Here is an 11,348-nt window from a genome sequence, read left to right as displayed (position 1 = left end):
TAGAAAGGGGTCTTAAAGATAGCGGAGTCAGGGGATATGGGGAGAAGGCAGGAACGGGGTACTGATTGGGGATGTTCAGCCATGATCACATTGAATTGCGGTGCTGGCTCGAAGGGCCGAATGGCCTGCTCCCGCACCTATAGTCTATTGTCTAAAAGGCTTGTCACTGTACCTCAGTAAATGTGACAATAAACTAAACCAAACCCACAACCCCTAATAAACTAAAGTGAAACTAAATCCTACTGTCTTGGCCATTCCTGGGACCAGCCATCAATGTGGCGGCAATTAGTGGCTCATGTAGAGTGTACAAAGGGGTGAATAGTTGTAAAGAATAATTTTGTAGACAATAGTGAGATGTGCAGGATGGAGCTTTGGGGTTGACTGACTGATGTCTGGGTTTAGGTTCTTCGTGACCTTCAAGAGTTAAGCGTTCTGCTTTTCAAAGAGGAACAGAAATGCAAGCACAGCAGTATTGAGGAAAATGTGGTTGGAGTGGTATTTTCACTACCATTTGTGTAAAACAGCCAGAGTTTGGAACGTAAACCGAAGATGCACTTCTTGGCTGAGCTTGCCTTGTGGTGTACACGCTGCTGGATTTCTCATTAGTATGGTTTAGTTTAGAGATACAGTGTGGAAACAGGCCCTTCGGCCCACCGAGTCCGTGTAGACCAGCGATCGCCCGCACATTAACACTATCCGACACACACTAGGGACAATTTACACATACGTCAAGCCAATTCTCTGCCGCAGAAGGCGGTGGAGGCCGGTTCTCTGGATACAAGAGAGAGCTAGATAGGGCTCTTAATGATAGCGGAGTCAGGGGATATGGGGAGAAGGCAGGAACGGGGTACTGATTGGGGATGATCAGCCATGATCACATTGAATGGCGGGTGCTGGCTCGAAGGGCCGAATGGCCTACTCCTGCACCTATTGTCTAATTAACCCACAAACCTGTACATCTTTGGAGTGTGGGAGGAAACTGAAGTTCTCAGAGAAAACCCACGCGGTCACGGGGAGAACGTACAAACTCTGTACAGACAGCACCCGTAGTCGGGATCAAACCCGGGTCTCTGGTGCTGCAAGCGCTGTAAGGCAGCAACTCTACTGCTGTGCCACCGTGCCGATCTAATTAAGTTGCAATTGACCTTCATGGTAAAAGCCAGCAGGTCAGGCAGCTTCTGTGGAAACGGGAAGAGTCGGTGATTCAGACCCGTGACCCTTCATCAGGGCTTCTGCGGATCCGAAACACAAAACAGTTCCTCTTTCCACGGATATAACCAAGCTTGCAGAAATTTTCCAGCATTTTCTGTTTTTGTTCCCCTAAGAGAAGAAATTGCTACTCATCCATCTTAAATGAATAACCCCTTATTCTGAAGCCAAATTTCTTCAGTGAGGTGGTGGTGAATCTGTGGAATTCATTGCCAAAGAAGGTTGTGGAGGCCAAGTCAATGGATATTTCTAAGGCAAAGATAGATTCTTGATTAGTACAGGTGTCGGGGGTTACAAGGAGAAGGCAGGAGAATGGGTTTAGGAGCGAGAGATAGATGAGTCATGATTGAGTGGCAAGAAAAGTGGCAAGTGAGAGAGAGAAAGCAAGGACTTCCTGAAGTTAGAGAAGTCAATGTTCATACCACTGGGGTGTGAACTACCCAAGCAAAATATGAGGTGCTGTTCCTCCAATTTGCGCTAAGCCTCGCTCTGACAATGGAAGAGGCCCAGGACAGAATGGTCATTGTGAGAAAATTCAGTCCGTCTTAACCTACCTGATCTCCCGGTGGCTCAGCACTTCAACTCACCCTCCCATTCCCAATTTGACCTTTCGGTCAGATTCCCAAACTGAAGATCTCGGAGAAAACTCACGGGGAGAACGTACAAACTCCGTACAGACAGCACCCGTGGTCGGGATTGAACCCGGGTCTCCGGCGCTGTGAGGCAGCAACTCTGCCCGCTGCGCCACCGTGACGTCCCAAATGTTGTTATTTGTTATTTCCAAAGTTACTAACTATGCTACCTACATACTGTTCCAAATCATAAATGGCGCATTACTGGTCACAGGCCTCCAATCTGAAATACAGCCCTCAATGACCATTCTGTGCCTCCTACTACAAAGCTAATTTGTCGACATCAGAACATAGAAACATAGAAACATAGAAATTAGGTGCAGGAGTAGGCCATTCGGCCCTTCGAGCCTGCACCGCCATTCAATATGATCATGGCTGAAACATGGCGACTCTTGTGTACTGCCTTGGTGACGTCTGCTGAATGATTTTACTGTTGTATGCAGAATAAAGAATTTCACTGTTCATAGGTACATGTGACAATGGAGTATCACTGAATCATTGAATTTTCTATCCAATTTGATATCTCGCCCTGGACAATAGACAATAGGTGCAGGAGTAGGCCATTCGGCCCTTCGAGCCAGCACCGCCATTCAATGTGATCATGGCTGATCATCCCTAATCAGTACCCCGTTCCTGCCTTCTCCCCATAACCCCTGACTCCGCTATTTTTAAGAGCCCTATCTAGCTCTCTCTTGAAAGCATCCAGAGAACCTGCCTCCACCGCTCTCTGAGGCAGAGAATTCCACACTCACCACTCTCTGTGAGAAAAAGTGTTTCCTCATCTCCGTTCTAAATGGCTTACTCCTTATTCTTAAACTGTGGCCCCTGGTTCTGGACTCCCCCAACATCGGGAACATGTTTCCTGCCTCTAGTGTGTCCAAACCCTTAACAATCTTATATGTTTCAATGAGCTATCCTCTCATCCTTCTAAACTCTAGAGTGTACAAGCCCAGCCGCTCCATTCTCTCAGCATATGACAGTCCCGCCATCCTTGGAATTAACCTGGTAAACCTACGCTGCGCTCCCTCAATAGCAAGAATGTCCTTCCTCAAATTAGGGGACCAAAACTGCACACAATACTCCAGGTGTGGTCTCACTAGGGCCCTGTACAATTCTAATCTTCTGTATAGTCTGTATATTCTAATCTTCTGGACCAGCTGACCGCGTGGGATCTTGTCAACGGCCCTGGAGTCATACAGTTTTGCTGATGTCCATGTAGACAACGTCCATCGCCTTGCCTTTGTCACTGTTCATGGCCTGCTTCTCACCAATTCTTTGAATTGGTTCAAAATCTCAACTTTAAAAACATTTCAAAATAGACTTTATTCGATATATACATGATCCTTACAAAACTCCATCCGACATTCTCGGAGGCTATTCATACATACAATACAGTTTCCCCCAATCACAATTTCCCCCCCCACCCTTGCCACTCGTGCGGCCCACTGGCATGGAATGCCTTCCCTTATTTTGAGAGGCGTTTCAATCTCATCGAAACACATCCCTAAAACCCCTGGAATGAGGAATCGGTCCCACTTCCTTGGGAAAGCAGCCGGGGTGGGAGATTGCAACCTTCACCATAAACATGGGCTCCAGCAGATTCAGGAGCAGCTTCTTCCCCGCTACTTTCAGACTTCCCTGCTGTTATCAGCAGTTGCTATAAGAACATTTGGACAGGTACATGGATAGGACAGGCATAGAGGGATTAGGGCCAAATACAGGCAGCTGGGACTACTGTAGATGAAGCATCTTGGTCAGTATGGGCAGGTTTGGCCGAAGAGCCTCATTCCGTACTGTATGACTACTAAATAGTCCTTTCAGAAGCTAGGGTGTAATTCTGATCTTCCAACCTACCTCATTGCACCTTGCAATTTTTGTTTTAATCTGCACTTCCTCCTGTAATTGTAGCACTATATTTTGGACACTAGTAATTTCCCCTTTGCACGACCTCTTGTACTTATGTTTAGGCTGATTGTGGTCGTGTATAGTATGATTTGGAGAAGGTTCCTGACCTGAAAGGAATGGTCTGTCCAGTATCTCCACAGATGCTGCCTGACCCGCTGACTCACTCCAATACTTTGTGCTTTGCACAGTATGATTTGACTGGTTAGCACGCAAACGTTTTTCACTGTTTTTCAGTAAGTCAATAGACAATAGGTGCAGGAGTAGGCCATTCGACCCCTCGATCCAGCACTGCCATTCACTGTGATCATGGCAGATCATCCCCAATCAGTACCCCGTACCTGCCTTCTCCCCATATCCCCTGCCTCTGCTATCTTTAAGAGCCCTAACTAACTCTCTCTTGAAAGTATCCAGAGAACCGGCCTCTACCAGAGGCAGAGAATTCCACAGACTCACAACTCTCTGGGTGAAAAAGTGTTTCCTCATCTCCGTTCTAAATGGCTTACCCCTTATTCTTAAACTGTGGCCCCTGGTTCTGAACTCCCCCAACATTGAGAACATGTTTCCTGTCACAAGAATAAACCAATACCATTGGGTGTGTATGTGTGTCAGTGACGTTGAACTGTAGCTGTGGTTAACTGGTTTGAGAAAGATGTGCGGGTGGGCAGAGAATTATTGAGCAGTTAGTTTCAACTAATGCAGCAGTAATTGATTTCATAGATGAAATGCCAGAGGCTGCGTCATGGAATCTTGTGATATGAACTAAATGGTGCGTTAATGATGCACTTTCCCCAGGATTTGTTTAGTTTTTGGTTTAATCAAAAGATACTGAATTTATAAAACACTTGAATGAGTTCCGGCTGTCAGGGTAGATGGTAGAAGCAGAGGCATTTAGACAGGCTCGTGATCACGCACTATCAACACGATCAAGGGAGGGACATTGATTGTGTGTCGAGATGAGGTTAGTTTAAATTGCCATTGTGGCTAGCACAAACATTGTGGGCCGAAGGGCCTGTTCCTGTGCTTTGTCATTCCATGTTCAGGTATGAAGAAGGGCCCTGACCCGAAACCTCACCTATCCTTTTTCTCCACAGATGCTGTCTGACCCGCTGAGTTACTCCAGCACTTTGTGTCTACCTTTGGTATAAACCAGCATCTGCAGTTCTTTGTTTCGATAATGAACTAGGTTGGGAGATCAGGTGTGCATGCCAGCTACCGAGAAAACGTGTTGTCGTCCGAAAACTGGGGAAGGTGCTATTCCTAAATCTGGTGGTAAATATATGAATTTATGGTACATGGATAGGACAGGTTGAGAGGGATATGGACCAAACGCAGGCCGGTGGGGCTAGTATAGCTGGGGTATGTTGGCTGGTGTGGGCAAGTTGGGCCGAATGGCTGGTTTCCACACTGTATCACTCTATGCCTCCCAATGACTAAGTGCCGGAGTAACTCAGCGGGTCAGGCAGCATCTGTGGAGAACATGGATAGGTGACGTTTCACAGAGGTGACTATGTTCTCAAGCTTTTGTACCTGCTGGCTGTTTGGAGAAGAGAGAAGAAGGAATAATCTGGATGAAAGTGGTCCTTGATTCTGTTAGCTGCTTTTCCGAGGCAGCGTGAAGTGTAGATAGTCCATGAGGGAGAGGCTCAGGGCTGCCAACTCTCACGCATTGAGCATGAGAATCACGCATTTGACCAAAATCTCACGCTCTCACGCTGATCACAAATTTGTCACGCTCATTTTTAAGCATAAATACTGCATTCAAGTGTAAGTTAAAAGACTCACTACAGTATGCACCAGATTGCACAATCTCAAGCTGAAAAATGCAAAAGCTCCGTACCAAAGGGAGAACTACACTCTCTCGGGCTTGGCCTCGCAATTTCTCACTCCCAACTCTCACCCAATGTTGGTAGGCTTGGGGAGGGCTACATCCACAACTCTCTGGGTCTGATTCAGAGATGAGGTTTGTGCTGAGCTGCAGCTGACTCAGAATATTGTTTGAGTCTTGAATGCAATCCAGAGTATTATTTCAGAACGGATCTTTACCTCGTTATATGGCCCAGTTTGCAATCTTGAGTGATTGTCATCTTTGCATTTTTTAGTCTGCTGATAAACTCCCGCACATGATTTTCAGTTTTTATCTGATGTGGTGGATTCTCTTCCCCGACTGAATGATGAAATAGTAAATCCCTTCTGAAAGAGGAGTGAAAACCTTCAGACTTTAAGGGATAGGGTGAAACGGCATGGAAACAGGCCCTTCGGCCCAACCTTTCTATGCTATCCAAGTTGCCTAACTGAGCTGGACACCTTAGTCTGCGTTTGGCCCATAGTGAAAGGCCTGGATAAAGTGGATGTGGAGAGGATGTTTCCACCAGTGGGAGAGTCCAGGACCAGAGGTCACAGCCTCAGAATTAAAAGACGTTCCTTTCGGAAGGACGACACACAATGCTGGAGTAACTCAGTGGGGCAGGCAGCATCTCTGTAGAGAAGGAATGGGTGACATTTCAGGTCGAGACACTTCTTCACCAGCATCTGCAGTATCTTCCTACACATTTCCTTTAGGAAGGAGCTGAGGAAGAATTTATTTAGTCAGAGTGTAGTGAATTCTTTGCCACAGAAGGCTGTGGAATTTTCAAGGATGAGATGGGTAGATTCTTGATTAGTACAGGTGTCAAGAATTATGGGGAGAAGTAAGGAGAATGGGGTTAGGAGGGATAGATAGATCAGCCGTGATTGAATGACGAGTAGACTTGATGGGCTAAATAGCCATTATTCTGCTCCTATCACATATGACCTCATATTCCTCTAAACCTTTCCAATCCGTGTACCCGTCCAAATGTATTTTAAACCTTATAATTGTACTTGCTCCACCACTTCCTCTAGTAGCTCGTTCCATCTGCCCACCACCCTCTGTATGGAAAAGCTTGTCCTGAAATTACACTTTCAGGCCAAAAGAGTATTTCCGCTATCATAGGTACACAAAATTGCTGGGGAAACTCAGCGGGTGCAGCAGCATCTATGGAGCGAAGGAAATAGGCGACGTTTCGGGCCGAAACCCTTCCTCTATCATAACTCTCCACCATTGACCATCCACACTTCTTCACGCTGCCTTGACAAAGCAGCTAACATAGACTAACTCTGAAGAAGGGCTCGACCCAAAACATCACACATTCCTTCTCTCCAGAGATGCTGCCTGTCCCACTGAATTACTCCAAATTGTTGTGCATAATCAAGTCCAGAGTGTCTTATTGTCATGTGCCCCAGATAGACACATGTCCCAGATGTCTACTCCTGCACCTATTGTCTATTGTCCATAGCAGGGGTTCTCAACCTTGTTCGTCCCGTTTACCCCTGGCAACTTTAATAGCACATAACAATGTTATTTCACTTATTTATGATCAACTAACGATGAACAGATACCGGTATACCAGAACCAAACACAGTCAATGATAAAAAATATGTACAAATCCAGAATCAACAAATTTACCCCTGGGAGGTAAATTTACCCCAGGTTGGGAACCCTTGGTCTATAGAACAATGAAATTCTTACTTACAGCAGCACAGCAGAATATTTAAATTTAGTACTCTGTGAACAATATAATTTAAAAAAATATATATAAATACATATCCATATAGCACATACCACTTGCAACTGGTCATTCCCTCTTCTCCCCTCTCTCGTTGGTTAGAAGATATAAAAGCACGTACCCACCAGATTCAGGTTTAGTTCTGATCTTCCAACCTACTACTTTTTAGTGGACCTTCCAGTTTAAAAAAATCTGCACTTTCTCAGCAACTGTATCACTAATATCTTATTGAAACATATAAGATTATTCAGTGTCTGGACATGCTAGAGGCAGGAAACATGTCCCCGATATTGGGGGAGTCCAGAACCAGGGGCCACAGTTTAAGAATAAGGGGTAAGCCATTTAGAACGGAGATGAGGAAACACATTAGAAACATAGAAAATAGGTGCAGTAGGAGGCCATTTGGCCCTTCGATCCAGCACCGCCATTCAATATGATCATGGCTGATCATCCAACTCAGTATCCTGTACCTGCCTTCTCTCCATACCCCCTGATCCCTTTAGCCACAAGGGCCACATCTAACTCCCTCTTAAATATAGCCAATGAACTGGCCTCAACTACTTTCTGTGGCAGATAATTCCGCAGATTCACCACTCTGTGAATTTTTTTTTCTCATCTCGGTCCTAAAAGACTCCCCCCCTTATCCTTAAACTGTGACCCCTTGTTCTGGACTTCCCCTCTGCATCTCTGGAGAGAAGGAACGGGTGACGTTTCGGGTTGAGGCCCTTCTTCAGACTGAGAGTCAGGGGAGAGGGAAACTAGAGGTGTGGAAGGGAAAGTTGTGAAAACGAGAAATCAAAGGGGCGGAGTTCAAAGAATACACGGTGGTAGAACTGGAGGGCAGGGGGAATCACAGAGGGAGCAGTGCCAGTTTGAGAGAGGAGGAGAACTTTTCCCCAAGTATATGCCCAGCAAGTGCATTCTAAAAATAAAATACTGCCTTCAGATCTTGGAAGGTAGTTTGGTTTTAACTTATTGTGGTAAATCGTGGCTTTGATGGTGTTGTTGTGGTTGACGAGTTATCACAACGGAAGGAAATACAAACCTTCCTTTTATTCTCAGTGATTTGATTGTTTGCACCTCTGTCCTTTCTTCGTGGATGTGAAGCGGTTGAGTAAAAGTTCTGACATCATTGTCTTTAGCTTGATGACGGCCACCTGCAAGCAGCGAAAATTGCGCTGTTTGTCCATTGAGAGTGATGAACGATAGGACAAGCCAGCTCCATGGGTCAATGGTCAATGCCGGGGCTCGCCGGAGAAGAGCTCCGACTGCCAGCCTGCGACCTACAACATCTGCTCCTATCTGGAGAGAAAGAACGGGTGACGTTTCGGGTTGAGACCCCTCTTCTGGAAGCCTGGTCTCCGGAAAGGAGCTGGCAGATTCGGGAGCTCCAACAAGGGAGGAGGAGGACTGTCTGAACTATGTTGCCTTTCACCACAGTGAAGAATGCTGTGGTGGATGTCTGTGTTGAATTATGTTGTGTATTATGTCCTTTCTTATTGTAACGCTGCATGGTAAATTCCATTTCACTGCACCTTATGGTGCATGTGACAAATAAATGTGAACTTTGGATGTTTTCTTTATATAGACAATAGACAATAGGTGCAGAAGTAGGCCATTTGGCCCTTCGAGCCAGCACCACCGTTCAATGTGATCATGGCTGATCACTTTCTGATTTCTTTGTAATGAACACTATATTCAGTACTTTGGTATTTTTCATGTTCATAAGTGATAGGAGCAGAATTAGGCCATTCGGCCCATCGTCTACTCCGCCATTCAATCATGGCTGATCTATCTTTCCCTCTCAACCCTAGTCTTCTGCCTTCTCCCCATAACCCCTGACACCCGTACTAATCAAGAATCTATCTATCTCTGCCCTAAAAATATCCAATGACTGCCTCCACAGCCTTCTGTGGCAATGAATTCCACAGATTCACCACCCTCTGACTAAAGAAATTCTGCCTCATCTCCTTCCTAAAGGAACGTCCTTTAATTCTGAGCCTGTGCCCTCTGGTCCTAGACTCTCCCACTAGTGGAAACATCCTCTCCACATCCACTCTATCCAGGCATTTTCTCAAAAAATCTACACTTTTTCTGTAGAGTCATAGAGTGATACAGTGTGGAAAAAGGCCCTTCGGCCCAACTTGCCCACACTGGCCAACATGTCCCAGCTACACTAGTCACACTTGCCTGCATTTGGTCCATATCCCTCCAAACTTGTCCTATCCATGTACCTGTCAAACTGTTTCTTAAATGTTGGGATAGTCTCAGCCTCAGCCTCCTTTGGCAGCTCGCTCCATACACCCACCACCCTTTGTGTGGAAAAAGTTACCCTCAGATTCCTATTAAATGTTTTCCCCTTCACCTTAAACCTATATTCATCCTCTACTCGTTTCCCCTGCTCTGGGCAAGAGATTCTGTGCATCTTCCCGATTTATTCCTCTCATGATTTTATAAGCACCACATTCAGCGTTCTAATATTTTTATCTTTGCACGACCTATTATTCTTCCAACCTACCTTACTGTGGACATTGCGCTTAAAAAAAAAAGCACTTTCTCTGTAACTCTAACATGATATTCAGCACTGTGGTATTTTTCTCTTTACATTAGCCCATGGAGGTCAATGAATGAATGATTTCTGGTGAACTTGACACAGTACAGCACAGAAACACGCCCTTCAGCCCATAATGCATTCCCTGAACATTATTTAAGTTAATCTCCTCTGCTTGGGTAAATGGGTAAGCCATTTAGAACGGAGATGAGGAAACACTTTTTCCACACAGAGAGTTGTGAGTCTGTGGAATTCTCTGCCTCAGAGGGCGGTGGAGGCCGATTCTCTGGATACTTTCAAGAGAGAGCTAGATAGGGCTCTTAAAGATAGCAGAGTCAGGGGATATGGGGAGAAGGCAGGAACGGGGTACTGATTGGGGATGATCAGCCATGATCACATTGAATGGCAGTGCTGGCTCGAAGGGCCGAATGGCCTACTCCTGCACCTGTTGTCTATTGCCTGCACGTTATCCATATCTCCCCATCCCCTTCATATTAATTGGCCTATCTAAAATCCTCTTAAACACGGCTGTGTTGGGTGGGAAAAGCCTAGGTTATTTCACTTAAATACCTTGCAATTGTTTTCCACAATCTAGACATTCGATTTACTTAAGCTAAAAAGAGATAGGGAACTTAGTAACGTGGTGTCAGGATGACAACCTCTCCCTCGGTCAACAAGACTAGTGATGTAGTTGTGTAAGAAGGAACTGCAGATGCTGGTTTAAACTGAAGATAGACACAAAAGTAACTCAGTGGGACAGGCAGCATCTCTGGAGAGAAGGAATGGGTGATGTTTCTAAGGATGTAGTTACCAAACTACATGCCCAAATCAGCATCAAAATGGGTGAGAACTTCAAGTACACATGTTTAATCGATTATTTTTTATTATTAATGCATAATGTTTCATTAGACAATAGGTGCAGGAGTAGGCCATTCGGCCCTTCGAGCCAGCACCGCCATTCAATGTGATCATGGCTGATCATCCACAATCAGTACCCCGTTCCTGCCTTCTCCCCGTATCCCCTGACTCCGCTATCTTTAAGCGCCCTATCTAACTCTCTCTTGAAAGTATCCAGAGAACCGGCCCCCATCGCCCTCTGAGGCAGAGAATTCCATAGACACAACTCTCTGTGTGAAAAAGTGTTTCCTCTGGTTCTGGACTCCCCCAACATCAGGAACATGTTTCCTGCCTCTCACGTGTCCAAACCCTTAATAATCTTATATGTTTCAATAAGATCCTCTCTCATCCTTCTAAACTCCAGAGTATACAAGCCCAGCCGCTCCATTCTCTCAGCATATGATGGTCCCGCCATCCCGGGAATCAACCTTGTAAACCTACGCTGCACTCCCTCAATAGCAAGAACGTCCTTCCTCAAATTAGGGGACCAAAACTGCACACAATACTCCAGGTGTGGTCTCACTAGGGCCCTGTACAACTGCAGAAGGACCTCTTTGCTCCTATACTCGA

General features: G+C 45.6%; 1 protein-coding gene across 1 annotated transcript in view; it reads left to right on the top strand.

The window, feature by feature from the left end:
* Positions 1–11,348, top strand: part of inppl1 (inositol polyphosphate phosphatase like 1) — a gene marked incomplete at its 3' end in the record, with an annotated part of 115,351 nt that overhangs the window by 23,528 nt on the left and 80,475 nt on the right. The gene's annotated exons all lie outside the window — the stretch shown is intronic.

This window comes from Amblyraja radiata, chromosome 6 (assembly GCF_010909765.2).
Source record: "Amblyraja radiata isolate CabotCenter1 chromosome 6, sAmbRad1.1.pri, whole genome shotgun sequence".
NCBI lineage: Eukaryota > Metazoa > Chordata > Chondrichthyes > Rajiformes > Rajidae > Amblyraja > Amblyraja radiata.
The sequence above is the reverse complement of the archived record's forward strand: the minus strand, read 5'-3'. Positions and strand labels throughout refer to the sequence as shown.